Source organism: Aquila chrysaetos, chromosome 10 (assembly GCF_900496995.4).
Source record: "Aquila chrysaetos chrysaetos chromosome 10, bAquChr1.4, whole genome shotgun sequence".
Classification (NCBI taxonomy): domain Eukaryota; kingdom Metazoa; phylum Chordata; class Aves; order Accipitriformes; family Accipitridae; genus Aquila; species Aquila chrysaetos.
Genome location: NC_044013.1, coordinates 23,317,881 through 23,337,489, shown reverse-complemented (window position 1 = coordinate 23,337,489; position 19,609 = coordinate 23,317,881). Strand labels below are relative to the sequence as shown.

General features: G+C 37.3%; 1 protein-coding gene across 3 annotated transcripts in view; it reads left to right on the top strand.

Moving 5' to 3' along the window:
• The window catches only part of CLSTN2 (calsyntenin 2), a 421,974-nt gene that overhangs the window by 140,353 nt on the left and 262,012 nt on the right, over positions 1-19,609 (top strand). The gene's annotated exons all lie outside the window — the stretch shown is intronic.

The window sequence follows — 19,609 nt, the reverse complement described above, 5'->3', positions numbered from 1 at the left end:
AATTATGCATCCTTACAGAGGAAGTCCATTTCTGTAGAAACAAATTACCCTTTCCTTAGAAGGAAGCACAAAAATTGTTGCATAAGGCCAGGTTATAATTTTTTCAGCATGGTGTGCTTTATCAGAAACACAGATTTATTGACTCTGAAAACTTACAGGGAAGTATGGCAGCCTTGATGAGCCTTTTGTCAAGAACATTTCCTCAGGTCTCTGATGAAAGTGGTAATTTGAAAGAGAGATCCTCATCAAACCCATAGCCTAGAGATTAATTATATTAGCTTTATATATCGGATCTGGAGTCTCATCTGAATTGTTCGTATCCCAACCAATTATTTTGAAGCTGCCTTCACACTAAAACTGTCTTCCTGATGTCATCTGCTCTGTTGTCTTGCTCTCTGTTTTTGGTTTGTTTTGGTTTTTTTTTTTTAAATAAATCTTGAAATGTTTTGATTTTGTTGTGATACAAAATAGAAAATATTTTTGAATGTTTTCCAAAGCCAGAAAACTATTTCTTTGCCATCTTCCTATGGCTTTTATTTCATTTGCTGTTCCTGCAGTGCCTGGTTTCCTTTGTCCTCCTACAGCTGAGGAGGAGAACAAGGGCTTCTCTTCCCTTGGTCAGTGTGCTCAGGGCTGCTTGGATTGTCATTCTACCACAAAAGGGAAGGGATTTGTCTGACACTGCCATCTCTACACAAGAAGCAATAAAACAGGGAGGCAAACTAGTCTTCATGGTAAACATGGCAAGCACTGTAAGCAGTACCTCAAACATGAGGAGAGTAAATCTCTATCCCCTCAGATTAAGTGCTTTTCTGAATGACAGGTCCTTATGGATTTTTCATTGGCATGATGTACAGCATCTGTTATATTGAAGGACTGCTCTTAGACACAGGTAATCCCAGAGCACGGAGTATTTGCAGCTTTGGTATGTAGGCATTAAGTCATAGTAATATGAACACAAGAACATAATTGTGTGGACTGTAGAGGTGCCTGAGATGGTGTAGATGGTGTAGAGATGCCTGAGATCTCAACTAGTCTCAGCAAGGGAAAGTGTCATAGCTGGTATTTTAGAGAAAGTTATTCACTAGAGTAAAGGAGTGGGGACTTGAGAGGGAGTTCTTTCCCTCAAGACTGATCAACTAAAGGAGTTTTCATTAAAGGTAGTTCTTGTAGACAGGTGCATGTACAAGGAATATCTCTTTGAGGAACTAAGGTGGTTGTGGGACTCTGCTATTACATGTCTAGCTGTATCTCCACCTCTGGCTCCTTTGAGTGAAAACACTGCTGGCATTAAGCTGGTTATGAAATTGTAACTGATCACGTTTAGTAGATTTACCTCAAACTAATGCATGGGGTGCATGTTAAAATTACTTATTACTATAATCTCTTTTGGTTCTCTGTCCTGGAGCTTATAGATCTGCTTTATATATACGAAATAAATATTTACATCCTTTCTTTTTGAAAAAGAAGAAAATCATGCTGATGGATACACAGCAGCTCTCACTAGGGTGCTGAAATAAGAGTGAAAGAATATGAAGATTTCTCTGCTTGTGCTTGTGCAGTAGCCAAGTCCAGGCTGGTGTGTGAGAGGGTTACCTGGGTGCTAAAGACCCTGTGGCATAAAGTCTCTGCGGTGTGAATGTAAAAAGCCTGCCGCTGCAGGCTATAGCAGTCTGTTATTCTCAGACTGAATATAAATGGGGCTTCAGGATGGTGGGAAAGGGCACAACATACACTCTTAAGAAATAATTCTGTAATATGTTTTTATCAGTAGTAAAGCTTAAGAAAGTTCCTGTTGTGGGCAGCTACTTCCTGCTTCTGCATTTCATTACTTCATGTCCTCATTGTACTGTGGGGTTATTGTAAGAATGCTGGACTGATTTTGAATTTTTTCTGCCCAGCTTGCTTTAAGCGTGTATCCATTTTTCTTGAACTATCTAGCCTGTGTTTTACAAATCCCACACATACAATTGTGTTCTCCATGTGATTCCAAAATGCTGTGGGTAAAAAATTAATACGTTTCCTCCCAGTCTTCCTTTTTTTTTTTTAGAAGAATTATTTTGATCCTGAGGTAATTTAAATGGTCATATTAGAGTGTGACTTCATAGCATGACACGATGGTTCCCTGTAGGGGTGAGCAAGCAGTGAGTGCTATATGTATTTGACTGTCGCTGAAGAAAATATATGTGAATGTGGGGTAGACTTAGTCAAAGTTAACACCACCCTGCTTGAGGAAAAATAATAACAAAGCATGACTATTACTAACTGAATAATTGAATGGATAATTGAATTAATTTCTAAAGGTGATTGCTATAAGAATGGTAGCTCATTAGTGGGGACAAAATAACTTCCTTTTTAACATTAATGCTTTTCTGTAAACCTACTCAGATAATCCCATTATCATCCTAGTACATGCAAGCAGATTTCAATGTGGTTATGGTCATCTTTTATATTGGTACATCACTAAAATCACATCTAGTATGACAAGATCAGAGCAGGTAGTCTAATGCATTGGAGAGAGCCAATGCGTAGACCGTATAGCAAGTATTAATTTCTGGCAATTGAGTTTTGGGGTTTTTTATGTGCTATTGCTCAGCTGCAGGTGTGTAGCGTGATTCATCATAACTTAGCAGATAAAGAAGAGTTATTAAATTATTTTGATTTTTACAGGATACTGCCTGCAACTTGAAATATATACTCACAGCATTTTTTTTTTTTTTTTTTTTTTTTTGTATGCCCACCTCTTCTGCATTTGAGAAGTTATCCCAGTGTCCTCCATGCAGCCTTTTGGATAAAAAACAAAGCTAAAAACAATCTAGCAAAAAGGGTAACCATTATGAAGGATTACAAATGACACTTCTGTATCTGATCTTGATGCAAGAAGAGCAGATCTGACAGGCTTATCTTATGCAGTTGGCAGTTTGGCACTTTACATGGCAGATAATCTATGCAGATACTGATCCAGCAAATTCATCTGTCTTAATATGTTGAAAATCTACAGATGTATGCCCATAAGTCAATTAACTCAATTAAAGACTTAAGACTGGAACATTCAGTGCTGAGTGTGTTCTACACTCTTTGGCCAACACTGTAGCATCTGTTTTATTAACTGTAACTAATGCATGTGGTATAAAAACTAGATAAGATTCGGTATTCTCCTTATTGCCCCTCAATATTACAGTTTTTGTCAGTTCAATTAGGAATGTGTAGCAGAGATGGGAATTGTCCTGTTGTCTCACTGTTATTCAACTTAACATGGAGCTAATTTTCAAAGTATTAGTTTTAAGCTAAGAAAAATTAAAAAATTTTAAAATGTCATTGCTGATAATTTTAAATTGAGTGGGACTATTACATTAATTTCTGTAGAAAGTAAATGCTGTGGTCATCTTTTCCTTCAGCTGAATTGTTTCCTCTCTTAAAAAAGGGATGTCAGATCTTTTTGTCAGTTCAACATTTCATTCTACTTCAATTACATTTTCTAAAGAAAGATATAGTTTAGAGGCTGCTGAAACCTAACACTGACACACCATTATTCTTGCCTATTCGATTAAAAAGCTCCTGCAAAGGCAAGTTATTGTTTTTATTTGTCATTCACACATTTCAAAAATGCTATTATAATGAGGTTAATAGAGATAAGAGTATTTGTATACTTGCGTGTTGCATAATCTTCAAGTTAGTGTTGCAAAAAGAGACTCTTACTGTGAATACATTCATATGACTGTCACCTTGCATATGAAAAACAGTTTACTTTAATTCTTCCACCTCAAAGCCAGATCTAGGGAAAGAAAGGACTCACACTCCCAGCCAGAAATGATTATACGTAAGTCTTCAATACATGGTGCTATCTAGAAACATTTTCTTATTCCATGGAGGAATGTGGCTGAACTTCTCCAGGAGCAAATGGAAGACTTGGAGTGTCTGTCTAGCTCCTCTGTGTTCCTTTGCTGCAGAGGGGATGAAAATAACACCATCTTTAGTAGTAAGTGGCCTGAGAAACCCAAAGGCAAGTCTTTGTCTGTGGCAAAAAATAAGTTGGCAGGTTCTTTATCTAGTGGCAAAGCAATGGTTACAAAATCATCCATGATCCTTTCTAGTTTTGTCTGTTATGCGTATATAATATCTATAGTATCTATACTGTATATATATATATAAGGGATTTTATCCCTCTCCTCATTTTCATCTCCAAGTTCTTTTATGCCATGCTAATTACTATTCTATCTTTCAGTTCTGTGACATGTCTTTAGGTTATCTGTCACTTTTTGAGCTTGCAGTTGCTACACATTAGTAAGGTAAATGATATCATAACTGACAACTTAATAGATATTTTCCTCACTAGTGACATAACTCTACCTCTTTTTATGTTGGTAAAATAGTACAAGTGGACGAGTCTATTCTCTATACTTTATAATCTTACACATCTCAAAAAAAGAAAATCCATGCCACTGTTTGTGCAAATAGTAATAGAATTTGTTTTTCCTGCTGCTTAATGTACCAAAAAAAAGTCAGTAAAAAAAATATAAATATATATTTATAAACACCATATATTTTCATATACATAGAATTAGGGCTTACAGGTCTTATGAACCTGGCTGGCATTGTACTCCTAATTTTGAAAAACCTCATTTGAAAAACCTGCATGAAAATCAAGGAAATGATAGTACTTAAAGGAACAGAATTACAGCTACCAATAAAAGCTGTGACAAATATACTGTGTGACTAAAATAATTTTTTATTTTAAAATTAAAAGTGAGTGCACACCTAGAAATGTTGCTCAGAATTCTGGTTTCATTGTTATAAAAGGTGCAAAGAGTAATATTTAAGCTATAGAGATTTAAGGAGATCTGTAAAGTACTGAGGAGAATAGCAAGAACTACAAACAGTCTTCAAACAAAAGAACAAGGAAGATATGCTTGTATTCAAACAGGGTGGCCCTACAGAAAAATAATATTAAAAAATTTTATATCTACAACTTGCTCAGTTTGAACTGTCAGAATAGCAGTTTAAAAAAAAAAAAAAAGGTTACTATGTAGTTAATTTTCTCCTCCCGTTCTTTGTGTAAACAAACATGTGCTGTGACTGCTACTAGGGCTGAGCTTGGATAGACACAGGTTGGGCACTTCCAGTAAATTCTGAAAACCAGTATCACATTTTACGCTGTTAGATGTTTTCTTATGTATTTCACCTCAACATAAGAGGAACACCTACATGGAGCTAATTTTATTGCCACTGTTAAATACAGATTTCATGGTCCTAATCTTGCTAGAAGTTTTGGAAGTATTTAAACTCATAAGGAAGAAGCCAGTATATTCTGAAGCTGGAATACGGGGCGTAAAATCAAAATTTGCAAGTTAAGTGTATTAAAGGGAGTCTGTTGTCTGCATCACTAAGGGGGAACAGTGTAATGTCTTCTCCTCACAACTAGTCTGAATGCTTTGGATACCAGAGGAATATCCCAGTATCGCAGACAATCAAACGGAAGACTTCAGGTTCACTCTGTTTCTGGTGTGTGTTGCTGTAGTGGTTTCACCTTAGCTGGCTGCCAGACACCCACCCAGCTGCTCTCTCGCTCCCTGTCCTCAACAGGACAGGGAGAGAAAAGGAAAAAACTTGCGGGTAGAGGTAAAGACAGGAAGATCACTTACCAATTAGTTTCACAGGCAGAACAAACTTGACTTGGGAAAAATTAATTCAATTTATTTAGAATTAAAATAGATTTGGATAGTGAGGAAAAAAGATAAATTAAAACTCCATCCCCCACCATTTTTTTCCCAGGCTCAACTTCACTTCATTATTCCTGAGTCCTCTACCTCCTCCCGTACACTCAGCCCCATAAGCGGTGCTGGGGTTGGAGGGAAATGGGAGCCATGGTTAGTCTTAACAATTCCTCTCTTCTGCTCTTTCCTCTTCACGCTTTTCCCTTGCTCCAGTGTGGGCTCCTCCCCAGGCTGCAGTCCTTCAGGAAAAAGCTGCTCCAGCATGGTTCCTTTCCACAGGCTTCAGTTCCTTCAGGGAGTATCCACCTGCTCAGGTCGGTGGGGTGCTCCGTAGGCCGTGGTGTGGATATCTGCTCTGGTGTAGTCCTCTTCATGGGCTGCAGGGAAATACCTGCCCCACAGTGGTCTCCCCAGGGGCTGGCAGCACCTCCCTCTGCCCACAGGTCTGGTTCTCACACTGTCCCTCACCCCTCACTGCCAGGTGGCCCTTGGCCCGTTCTTAAATAGGCTTTCACAGGGCACCGGCTCCTCTGAGGGGCTTAGCTGTGCCCCACGTGGGGCTGCTGTGGAATCGGCTGTGTCTGGCACGGGGAAGCCCTGGTCTCTTGTCACAGAGGCTGCTCCTGCAGCCCTCCCGCCAACACCTTGCTACCTACACCCAGTATGGTTACCTATTATTTTTTCATTTATTGTTAATAAGAAAACAATGTTTAGCTTCTTCAGAGATTTGAATGGATGCACCTGCAAATTATGTTTGGGAAAACAAAAGTCTAAATTGAGAGAAAAAGAGAGAGTAAAGGAGAAAGATACTTTCCTTTGGGGACTGTTCAATACTCCGTTGAAAGAGATGAGGAGTGTTATCTACCAGTAAGTAACTGCATCATGGCATCTCTGTTTTGTGCCTATTAAGGTGAAGTTTTGTGGCTCCACGATTGCTAGCAGCATGCCTATTGCATCTTCATAGGAAAGCTTTTGCCACAATTCAGTTTATGAAGGAAATGATGGGGTAATGAATGGATTAATTTTAATTTAATTTTTTCTTATTATACAATAAAGTGCGCTTTGGGAGGTATTTCTTTAGAGGTTAAACGTCAGCTTAAGACTTGAAAGTGGGGTGCATGGGGCAAGCAAAGAGGTTGAGAGGAATGGTGCTGGTTCTTTGAAGTTTGCTTTGTTAGTGAATTTCCAAAGTTTAAGCTCCAATCACTTTTTATCCAAAATATTTGTATCATGCCACTTAAATTTAAACCTTCAATTTTTCATATTGCTTTGGAATTTGGGGAGATGTAGTTAAGGGCTTTGAGAACACCTGTAAGTAATTAAAGATCTTTAAAAGCAAAACCAAAACCAAACCCAGGTAGTTGGTTACCTTTGTGAATTGTGACAGCTACCTTGGAGTATCCTCAGCTGAGGGCTGTGGGGCATCTGAGGTTTTCTTCTCTTGCATAATTTTTTTCTTGTGCAGATTTTGCCCATTTGAAAACAGAGAAGTAGCTGAAGTCTGAGGCCCCATTAAGAATTATATTCCTGTTTCAGGGCTAGGGTTGGGCTGCCAAATTTTATTCTGTTGTCAAATCCACATTAGGTAGAAGCATTAGGTCTGGTTGGTTGTACGCTTGTTTCTGCTGAGCTTAGAGCATATCTCCTTGTTCTGCCAGTTTTGAGTCCATACTAGTACTGTCAACTGCCAGAATGGGGACTGTGAAAGTTGGGAGGTAGCTTAGAGACTTCCACGTTTCACTTGTGATTACTGCTTCCCTGCTGAGGCATAAGTGATCTCATGAGCACTTGTGATTTCATTGCAAAGTCAAACAGATGGTAAAGCTTTGACTTTGCCCTGGAATGGATTTGGAGCACTCATAAATTCAGTTACAGCTCAAGTGACTTCTTTTGAACGTTGTGAATTGTGTAATGTATTCTGAAGATTGCAGTATACTCTTAATTATCATCATTTAGAAGCATATTTATTCATAAAATAGGGATCATATTGTTCACTTTAGCATTTGCCATGAGACTGCTTAGTGTGTTAGATTTCCAGTGCAAATTTGATACAATACAACTGTGCTTATATACCTGTGTCCTGAGAAATGTCTAGAAGGAAATTACAAGAGAAAGACCTTAAAAAAGGTCTGTTCTGTCTGCACATGGCCCCTTGTAGAAACTGCTGTTCCAGATGAAGATTGATAAGAGATATTTTAAAAGCATACAAATATACTCGTAACTATTGCTCGTCCGTTTTCTTTTTTCAGTGTAGCCCTGAATATGCTTCAGCCTGATCCATCTAATTGTGCACCATTCCCTGTGGAGGAGAAATTTATATTGATATATTTTGGCCATTATATAAAATTATGCCAAAACTGATATAAAAAAGAAATAAATGAAAATATTGATGTAAAAAGTAAGAAAGAGAAAAAGGTAACTATATGGTGATCAATATCAGAAACAGACAAGGATAAATGAATACAAACACTGACAGATGTACAGGAAAAAAGTTCACTGTCTTGACCATCAAAAAGTTACACGGGAAACAGAAGAAAACCCAAACAAGCAAAAAAACCCCAACCCCTGAATCTTACTAGATTTTTAACTTTCTGTGTAATTGCTTTGTATAAGCGCTGATGAATAACAAAGCTCATCGTGGCTATGCATCATACAATCAGTCCTGCGCGACTCATTGCGGTAGTAATATTTTTCCGTGTACCAGTCTCTCCGCTAGCAAAATGTTCTTCTATGAATGACATTGTGAATCCATTTGATGTTCTTTGGATCTGAACACTCTCAGCCATGTGCCATCAGTCAAAATCTCTTGTGTAAAAATGATTTTTATTTTAACCTTGTTTGGTTCAGAAAAACAAACAGTTACTCATTTTGGTTAGTGCTAATGCTTAGGCTGTTACAGGGGGTAGTTTCAAACCACTGCACTTCATAAATGTGCATGCTGATTAGGACTTTTATTTTTCATAATGATCTAGTAATGTAGCGATAATGCAAGTAATAGCCCATACCTAATGATTTTGTGTCCAAGGACTAAAAGAATTACTGTAATATATTTAGTGCCAAGTTCTAAGAAAGAATTGTAAATTCATTTCCTTGTGCATTCTTACTAGACATGTACATGTTGTTTATCTAGCTGCTAAAGGAAAGGCCTGTAAAAAGACAAAAATAAAATGAGGATACCTGATTTCTGTTTCTGTTGTCTTCTGAAGAGGAAGCAGCTGAATCCATGTTCCTGCTCAATCTGCAGGGTATATGTGGAACAAGACGACAGTCTGTTTTGAAGGCATACAGCAGAAACTGGGTAGCTGGGTGAAGGTTCATGTGGACAGCTTCTCATTAATGTTTCTTTTGCAAACAGTGCAAGTTGACCATAGGATAAAACCAGAAGTAGTATCAGAAGCTAGAAGAACACAAATTGAATTTTCAAATTAATTTAGATGTAGTCTTGGGGTCTTACTGGGATTAATTCACCAAAGATTTTTCAATCCTATCTCCTAGCTGTGTGAAAATATGACTGGGGTTGGTATATTGACCTAACACTAGAGTAATCTCATTGAAGTCTGTGATACTATTTCAGATTGCTCTGGTATAGTTGAGATGTGGAATTTGAGCCACTGTTTGTTGCACAGAAGCTTTCTGAATCTGCAGAATTCTCCAGGTATTTGTTACATCCTCCAAATGAGATCAGCTTCCTAACAGACACCATTGCAAGGGGAGGGAGGGGGTGTGGGAAGATTTCACTTTCTTGTTTGTTGCTTTTCGTATCTTTGTTTGGGGAGTGATGCTGGTATGAGATAGTTACAAAAACACTGTAGCCAGTGAAATTTTTGGCAGTAGCGCTGACTTACATTGGTTTCCAGTGTCCATGAAACTATGACTTGCAATGTGTTACTCTTCCTGCTTCTGCTAAAAAAGGTTTATTAATGAATCTTGCCAAAACATTTCTCTATAGAATAGAACTTATTTTTTTTAACCCCCCCCCGAATAATTTTTACAGACAAATACTTTTTTTTCCTGTTGTTAAATCCAATGCTTATAATTGATTTGATGTGACATTCATTTTCTTCCTTTAAACCCATTTTTTTGACAATGTCCTTCAGTCAGTGTCAGCGAAAACTAAAAGCTGCTAGTGCAGAAAAAATGACCTGCTTTTTCCCTCAATCCTCTGTTAGTTCTCAGATTTTGCAGGTGACTGTGGATGTCTCCACCAAAAAGGCGCCACCTTTGAACTGTGCCACCTGCGTGATTATATGCCAGCGTCACCTCATAATGTTACAATAGAGGATAACTTTCCTCTTGCAGTGCTTTACCTGCAAACATACCGGGTATGGCCTTAGCACTTGCACTTTACCTGTTCAACCTACTCCTTAAGGATTGAGGATCATGATGACTGAAAGAATGGAGACTGCTGAAAGTGCTTCTGCTTGCAAACTACCCCATTAAAATATCCGAACAGGCTTTATTTCTGTGAACAGTGCCTAACAAACAAACAAAACCAACCAAACCAGCTTTGTTCCATGGAGAAGGAAAAACCCACCAACCACCACCCCCTTTTCCCCCAGTAGTAGACTACAAAATGTTGATAGACTCTAAATGGTAATGATGGGTTGTGATCAAGAGGAGGAATGTGGAAAGCAGCTGAGATGCTACTTTGTAGGGAGATTTTGTTTAACTTGGTGCACCAAACAAAGTCTGAAGTAGCTCAGGAGTTGATCCACAGCTGGACACCAAGTCCTTGCCTTAGGGGAGCAGTTATTTGTCAAAAACATGGGGCAAAAGACAGGGCACAAGAACTTTCAGCCATTCAATTGTAATCTAGTAGTGCAGGTATGGCAAACCTTTGAGCTTATGGTGTCTACAGATTTATTGTCACCTTTAAATCAGTCACTTAAACTCTTGGGACTTCACTTATTCTTACTCCAGTGAGAGTGTGATCTGCCCAATCATCTTAGCATTTTCTTTTTTGTTCACTGTTAATTTTAGCAAAGAGTGGTGAAAGGAAGAAGAATTATTCCTGATGTGAGGTAGAAGAGAGCAGAGGAGTTATTTTGTTAACATGGCTCTTATTTATGGTAGTGTTTAACTAACAAGGGCCGTACCTAGCAAATTCAGTGACTTTTTTTTTTCAGCATTCCTCCTCACAATGATATAAGCACAAGGCCCATGTGTTTTTACCGCTTTGTTATGCAAATGTGCTGTGTAGTATCAGTGGCAAGATTGATGAAAATATGTGCAGCGTTTGTTAGGGCAGCTTGGTTGTCATCATTTCCCTCTGTCATATGCATCTTGTTAAAATGTATGAATACATTTGAATAATCTTGTCTGATGTGTGTCTATGAGAGGCAGCGGCTCCCAAAGCCTTGCTCCTGCAGAGCTCCTTTAAGATCTCACATATGTGAGCCCTGCTGTTTGCCCTCCGTGATCTGAGCGTGCTGCCTTTCAAGCTTGGATCAAACCCAGAAGGGACTAGGAACGGTGAGCTACTGCTACTGTTGGTAGATTCAAGTTGGCAACCTGGATGTAAAGGGACTCAAAATTCTGCTTTGAAAAAAGAAGAGATACTTTTGAAAGATTGCCAAACCCTGCTCTAGATTATATGTTCCTTTGACAGCAGGGGTTTTTTTCTCCTTTGTGTTTGGGGACTACTGATATATGAGACTAGTCAAATATAAATGGTCCCCTTTTGCCCCTTCTTGCTGAACCATAGCAGTGCTTTGACCTTTGCTGGGCAGGTGGCTTCAGTTGCTTTAAACACAAAGTGAATTGAGCTTGTAGATTCTATTACTGATACAAATTCTGTAAAATATAGGTTTTTTTCTAAAGCCAAATTAGTCTTTTTTCTCATTTAGCCTAATATCCTAGAAGAAAAATATAGATGACATTTTTCACTCTGTTTTAGGAAACGTGGACTACCTTAAATGGTGTTCCTTTTCTGGTGGCTTTTTTTTTGTTTTTCTGGTTTTTTTATATCTGTGCTATAACAGTAAAGGTTGATGAGCAGTGTTGAAGATGTGCTGATATAAATGCAGCCAATTGCCAAATCCCTGCATCAGCCTTGTTAAATGTGTGTTTACATGATGATGTGGTATCATTTCTGCATTTATGTAGCTGCAGGCACTTTCCTGGGTTCCCAAGCTTGATACAAACATTCAATTAACTCTGCTGTTTCTTGTTATACTTTTATATATAACAATTTTAGTGTTTTTAAGTGTCACTGTCAAGTTACTCTGCATGGATCTTGAATGAATGAAGTTTCAAGTGCTCAAAAAACTGAAGGTAAATGTGGCTTGTTTCTTTTATCCACGAGAGCCTCTGGACAGTTACAAGTATGTTTCTAGTTCAGATAAAACTTGTAGGTGTTGTATAATTCAGCTGAGGACATGACATATTCAGACCTTTCTGCCTTTGCACAGGGGGTAGTACATGTAGCGTGATGTCTTTAGGACTTTCATTTATTTGCAAAATGCAAGTAAATAAGTAAAATTTATAACTGTGATTTGCTTCATTTCTTCTCTCGTCCTTTCAAGCAACAGCCTCACCAGATCAGGCAATAAACAACCATCTGTGTTGACCCCTGAAAAATACATATTTTGATGCCTTACCATTTATGATACGGTGTCGTTTCTGCATTTATGTAGCTGCAGGCAGTTTCTTCTGCATTCCGGCTTATTTGTTCCATGGAGGTCTTGACTCCTGTCAGGAAAGTCTGAGTGATCTGATGGGTGCCCACCATTTTAGTTTTGCTATAGCCTGCCTGTTCCACATAAACTAATAGAGAAGGTTCTTACAAGGTTGGTGAGTTAACAGATTGTTTTAATCGTTTCCTCTTTATTGTTACCAAGCATATATGCTCATTCATTGATATGGTTCAGCTGTGGTTATCACAAACCTTCATTTTATCCTCTATTGGTTTGTATTGAGGTATATTGTCCGGTATGGCTTTTTATGTGTGCTTGCATTTGAACTGTATTCATTCCATGTGTTTTATATTTAACATGTCATATTGCTTATGTTATAACCTCCTGTTTTGGAGCCAGAACCTGTTCTTCAGGGTATTAAAAGCAAGGAGACCAGACCACTTTTCTATTAGCAACTCAAATTTTGTGAGGGCAGAATGTCCTTTGAATATATAATTGAACATGCAATCAATGCATGAAAGATTCTGATTATCAGCAGTTATTTCTGAGGAAAGGAGCCTCAGAAGAAGAATATTCAGAGAGCTCTTACTTGAAATTGATACATAGAAACTGTCTGGAGTTGTTGCTTTAGGAAGCCCAGAAAAAAAGTCCTCCTTTATGTTACCCAACTTTTCAAGTAATAATTGGCTATCACCAGGGTGACTTTTTGAAATACCAAAAATAATTATTTCTGTGTTGTGAAATCTATAAGATCTGAAATATTGGGAATAATTGAAGTCAAAGTTTATTTCTTGAAAATATGTCCAGGAGCTTTAACCTTTTCTTCAGATTTTATAAGAATGATTTATATAGTTGTGTATTTTTATGCCCAAACACAGTTTTTCAAACAGGTTGTGAGAAATATCAGAAATGTGATTTTAGTCAACTGTTCCTTTGACAGGAGCCACTAAAGTTAATGTAACAAGACAAGCTGGTGGCTTTTTTTTTTTTTTTTCAAATTGAAACTTGGTTGAAGTCTCCTTTCAAAATTGTGTTGCTTGCCCAAATGCACATAGTATGTGCATAATGAGGGGTAAAACTGATATGACGTGTCTGTCACTGGAGTAATGAATATCAAATTATCAGTTTGAGGTGAATGAACTGTAAAATATATAATTATTATTCATTGTTCTATACCTTTTGCAATAAAAAGCATGAAATGAAATTTGCAATAAAATGTGTCCCATCTGCAACATCGTAGGACAAAAGCTTGTATGTCATGGGTCAAAATCAATCTTAGTTATTAACAATTCATAGAAGTAGTTGATGATTAAGGACAAAGTGGTGAAGCTGGGAAAAATAGTATTTGGTACTTAGATATGAGACTTAACCAATTAACTAAAAAAACCCTAAAATATGTAGAAGATGCCATTTCATTTTTCTTCCATCATTCTGTCTTCTGTTTGACAAACAAGTTTTTCTACACTGGCCAAAGCCCTGGGAACCCTCTTTACAGCAGGTAACAGTAATTAAGAAATGATCTGTGCAATTATCAAGGAATACTAATAAGTAATGAATTGAAGCTTAGCTGTTTTTAAGATTAGGCAGACAGAAACGAATGCTGAATGAATTTATAGACCTAAAGAGAATATCTTATGCAAGTACTCATGTCAAGCTGTTCTGAGCAATTCATTGTTCTAGTATTATATAATACCATTTTTTGAGGAAAAAAGTATTGATTGCATCCGGTCTTTCAGTTTCTCAAAATTAGATGTTTTCTCTGAGATGTATATTTTGGTTTTGGTGGAGAAATACAGCTGAGTTGTCAACTTCTGAACAATATGCATACAAAAGGATTGTGGTGCCTGAGGGCTGGATGTCCTGTCTGTCTAACCATTGACTATTTTACACTTGTTTGTCTGCTTGGTAGTCCTGGTAGCTCATAACACAATATGATATTTTACATCAAGATTCAAAACAAAAGTTTTCCATCATCATTTTATTTTCCTTAATTTTCTTTAGTCCTGTCAGCAGACATGGTGGCTGGCCCATAACTCATGGGCCACGTGTGACTTTCATGGAGTTCATGAGACTCCTGTTCCCAGAGTGCATGTATCATCTGACAAGCAGCAAGGCTGTGCTAGAAAAGGAGGAGGTGGCTAATCTTAATGCCTGTTGTTGGGAAGTGCAAAGTAGGAATCACTGTAGCAGATGTCACTTGGTTGCCATGTGACTGAGTGAAACATTCCATCCCCCAGCAGAGAAAAGGAATGTGCTGGCATTGTCATCTCTCATCTGTGACCCAGTTGCAGACCTTCTGTGGTTTTTAATGATGAGGAAGTTTTACCATGTGGTTTTATACAGTCAGGAAGATTGGTCAGTCTTGCCATAGTTTTTTCCTTACTGTGAAGTCCCTTCTACAGTGTGCCACAAGTCTAAAAGCATTTTGATGTTGTTTGAGTAGGGCAGAAACACAGACAGGTACTAATCATTTTTGAAGGAGGAAAAACCAAAAAAGGAACCTTTGAGTAATATTTATGTTTGTATCTGAAAGGCTATGCAAAGCCCAGAATGCTGCCTTCAGTTACGTTTAATAACAGAGGGAAGAAAAAAAGGTAATCCATACATTCAGGTGATCTCTATGTTTCTTTCCTGTATTTGGATATCTCCTTCCTCACTTGTTCATGTGGTCAGGCTAAAGTGAGAGGGACAATTGTACAGGGAGGTTACTTGGAGTACTGCTGGAAAGCTGTCTTAAATCATTGTGGAAGTTGATAGATTGCTGTCATCCCTAAAGAGCCTGAGATCTAAAAAGCCTCTTGGCACTGTGGTTGGAGCTGTGTGGGGACAGGAATGTGTTATTTGTTGGTGCAATGTCACAGACGAGCTCTGACTGGAACAGGTCTCAGTGCTTGGTAATTCTGACTCCTAATACAGGCAAATTCTGCCACACTTTCACTCTAAGCACCAACTGTACTAAAAATTTATTATTAAAATACATAAATTTGAATATGAGGAGGGAGTATTTGCTAATATATGCATTGTATTTTAAAACTAGGCTGTTGGCAACATAATTTCTATGTAAATTGATACGTTTCAAATCATCTAGACATTAGGAGACACTGAGGATGTTGAGAGGGAAGAAGAGAAAGAAAAATAAGAGGCCATTTTCAGGTCGAAATGCAGAAGAGATAGGTGAGAGAGTTTTGAGGAAAGAATAAACCATTCAAGTAGGATGAGTGATAACTTTAGGCTTAAATCTGTAGAAAATGTACCAAGAGAAAAGATCGCCTTGGAAAAAAAATAAAGGCTGCATTGATAATGAGGAGGAGCATAAAAGACAATTAAATTAAACATTGTGTTATAAAGTCAGAGCTGCTTATAATCAGAAACAGTCTCAAAGCTTAAAAAATATTTATTTCAGGCCATTCCTAGGTCTAAACCAAGCTGTTAAAATAAAATAAATGAACTAGAAAAAATTAAAATGTAGATAGAATATGGCTGAAATATGCAGTACTGTTAGGAAAGGCAGGATGTCTTTATGCTTGACATATAGCCCATGTAATTATGTGCATTATTCTGTCTTGGATAGCTGAAACACATAGGTCTTGACTATTAGAACTTCTGGAACACCCACATTCCTATTGATTCTTTTGGGAGACAGATTATTATTTGTTTTGGAGTGTGTAGAAGCTTCAGTCAAGGAGCACAAACTTATAAGAGGCACTGTATAAAAGGAAAAAGAAGTTGGACCCTGTCCCAAAAAACTGTTCTTTAGGAAAAAATAGACTTTCTACAACAAATGACCATCATGGATACAACACCACTTTAGTGATACCAAACCAGAAGACACTCCCTTGTTATCTTTATCCTCCCTGTGCGTTGTTTACTACATTCCTGCTTTCTGCTGTGATTAAGACAGACAATGCCATCAATTACCATCTGCAATGTGCATTTATGGTAGTAAAAGTTATGTAATCATTATTTTATTAATATATGGGATGATGTAATAAATGCCAATATTTTAAGGCATATTCTGGAGAGAGGTTTGGGGTGAGGATGGACAGTTAGTTAATATATTTATTTTAAGGTACATTTCAGTTTAAGAGACATCCAAACACAAAATATGGAAATACTTGCAAATGGACTTTATTCTGTGTTTCTCTGTAGTGTGCACTTCTGCCTACACTATTGATAGTTATTTTTACACTTGATCGTTTAATCTGTGGATTTTGGTACATGCATATTAGTCAGGTTGTCCTAACATAAAACTCTGATTTGTATAGAACAGATGTGTACTATCTTACATGTGTACATCTTGCAGTGTGACAGTGATTCTGATGTGTAGTCCATTTGTGGTTTAACCACAATCCTAAAATGGTACAAGACATCCAGAGGATAGGTACTGTAAAGTTTTCTTATGTTCCCAGCCTCTGTGTTTCTGTGGGTGGTCACATCTTTCCCTTAACCTTTCAGCTTCACAAGCCTTTGCTTACATAAACGTGTCTAGAATTTAACAGTATCTCTCAGTTTCTTGAACTCTTCCTATTTTTTTCCTCTTAAAGTATTTGAGTTTTTTGGTTTTCATCAGGGAATAGAGCATCTCTTTTCAATAATGCAATCCCTATTTCAAAAACAACATGGCTAATTTGGAAATAGTAGTGGCCATAATAAAGAAAAAGATCACTAGCCTCTTTGAAGATCGCCTGGGACCCCATCTCTCTGGATTAAGTAAATGACGGGTAATTTGAAGCAATACCTGTCCTTTCTGTAATCAGGTTCTCTCTACTGGAATATCCTTCAGCCTCTGATGTATGGAAATCTGTAATTTTGAACAAATAATAGAAAGATGAACATCAATACTTTCTTCTGTTTTAAGAAAAATAAACTACTTACTCCTTTAAAATCCATGGCATTAGAATCTAGTTCATTTCCCAAGATTTTCAAATGTGTAGGCTTATGTATAGGAACATGGGGTTTCAGCAAGATTAATTTTGTGGTAACACTCAAGAATCTTTACTATCAAAATAGTGTGGCACAAAATTTTATAAAGGTTACAATTTCTTAAGATTTTTTTCATTTATTTTAGCCTCATAATCTAATAGTGGTTTTAACTTTGAATTTTTCAAGATACCATTCTCAACTGCTGAGTATTGCTGAAGTTCTTGAGACATAATTGCATAAACCCTAAGTTACTTTAATTTCCATTTCTAAAACTTGAACTTAAGTTACAATTTATAAAGAAAAACTGTTGCTAACCTGAATGATAAGATGCTGAAAAACTAGTACCTTTGAAAATCTGCTCAGCAAATGTTAAAATGTCTAGTGTTCTGTAATAGTTACAATGTTCATTTTAGAGATGTCATAATTGAGACTATTCATAGGAAGAAATGCCAGCAATTGGAATTCCCTCGTTTTAATATTTCAGGCAATCAGAGTGGCATTATACGTGCAAATTTGTTCTTTAGTTAAACAGGGCACCCCGCAGATCTGTAACTCCTCAATGAGGTCTATCTTGGTGCTATTAGGGGATTACTCTTGCTCTTCTGCATAATTATTAAAATTTTTTTTTCATTTCCTATGGCAACACAGTCTAGATAAAAATGTTTACTAGTGAGCTGTATGTTCCTCAGCATTACTTTAAATATCTGGATTATTTACAAGATATTGATATCCAGTTCATGAAACAACTGTGCTGGAATCCCTGTTCAGATAGTATCATCTGACAAAACTCTTCAGAAGACACTCCTTTATTGTTTATTTAAGGAGTAAGGACTAGAGTCAGGTTTATTTAAAATGCGTGCTTTAAACTCTCATAATGGAAAAATAAATCCATGTTCTGAACAGCTTTCAGTCCAAATGAAAAAAGATAAAGGATGTAAGAAGGGGGCAGCTTCATATAATGAACATGGAGTTATTAAATATTGAAGTTAAATGAAATGATAGAGGGGTTAAATATTGTGAATCTCAAGCTTTTATGTAGTTTTAAATGAGAAGGAGGCTGCTCATAAGAAATTTGTGTTGAATTAAAGGTCAGCATTGGTAAGCAAGATAAATGAAATGTTTTTTTAAGTACAACTAACTACATAGGAAAACACAACCTCGTTTGTTTATGACCTTTTTCTGTCCTTGTGACATGAATGAAAACATTTTTTGTGCTATTAGATACTTTCCCCAAGATTTTTAACTGTATAGACTTAAATGTATGAGAACTTAATCAGATGTGTCCTACTGGAGTTACATGGCTAGTTGTGTGACAGGCTTATCATCTAATTCTAATTTTGTTCCTTTATATACAGTACACAGGCAACTTCGTGGTCTCAAGATTGAGACATATAGACAGTGGTAGTTCAGAATTTAGTTTTGCATTCTCTGTAGTTTATTTGTTGCGACAAATATCAATAGATAAATTTATAAGGACTGGACATCATAATCAAGGAGATGAAATCTCTTTTGTATTAGTAAAAATAACTTGTAAGCTTAGAGACAATTTAAGGCACAGGGAGCACAACTATGTGGTCTATTACCTCAAAGATGAGAATGAGGCACAGTGTAAAGGTTTATTCTTATATGTATATGTAAATTCAAAATGTGCTTTTCAGAAATAAGGGTCAAAAGTAAAAATGCTGCTAAAAGTTTTACATATCAATATTGTGAGTAGAGTTTTATGAAATTTGTAGCTAGACTGTTTTTCCTGAACAATACAGGTTTGGGCTGACAAAATGTCGTGGTTTAACCCCAGCCAGCAACTAAGCACCACACAGCCGCTCACTCACTTCCCCCCCACCCAGTGGGATGGGGGAGAAAATCGGAAAAAAAAGTAAAACTCGTGGGTTGAGATAAGAACGGTTTAATAGAACAGAAAAGAAGTAACTAATAATGATAATGATAACACTAATAAAATGACAACAGCAATAATAAAAGGATTGGAATGTACAAATGATGCACAGTGCAATTGCTCACCACCCACCGATCAATGCCCAGCTAGTCCCCGAGCGGTGATTCCCCACCCCCACTCCCCCCAGTTTCTGTACTAGATGTGACATCCCATGGTATGGAATAACCCCTTGGCCAGTTTGGGTCAGCTGCCCTGGCTGTGTCCTGTGCCAACCTCTTGTGTCCCTCCAGCTTTCTCACTGGCTGGGAATGAGAAGCTGAAAAATCCTTGACTTGAGACTAAACACTACTCAGCAACAACAGAAAACATCAGTGTTATCAACATTCTTCACATACTGAACTCAAAACATAGCACTGTACCAACTACTAGGAAGACAATTAACT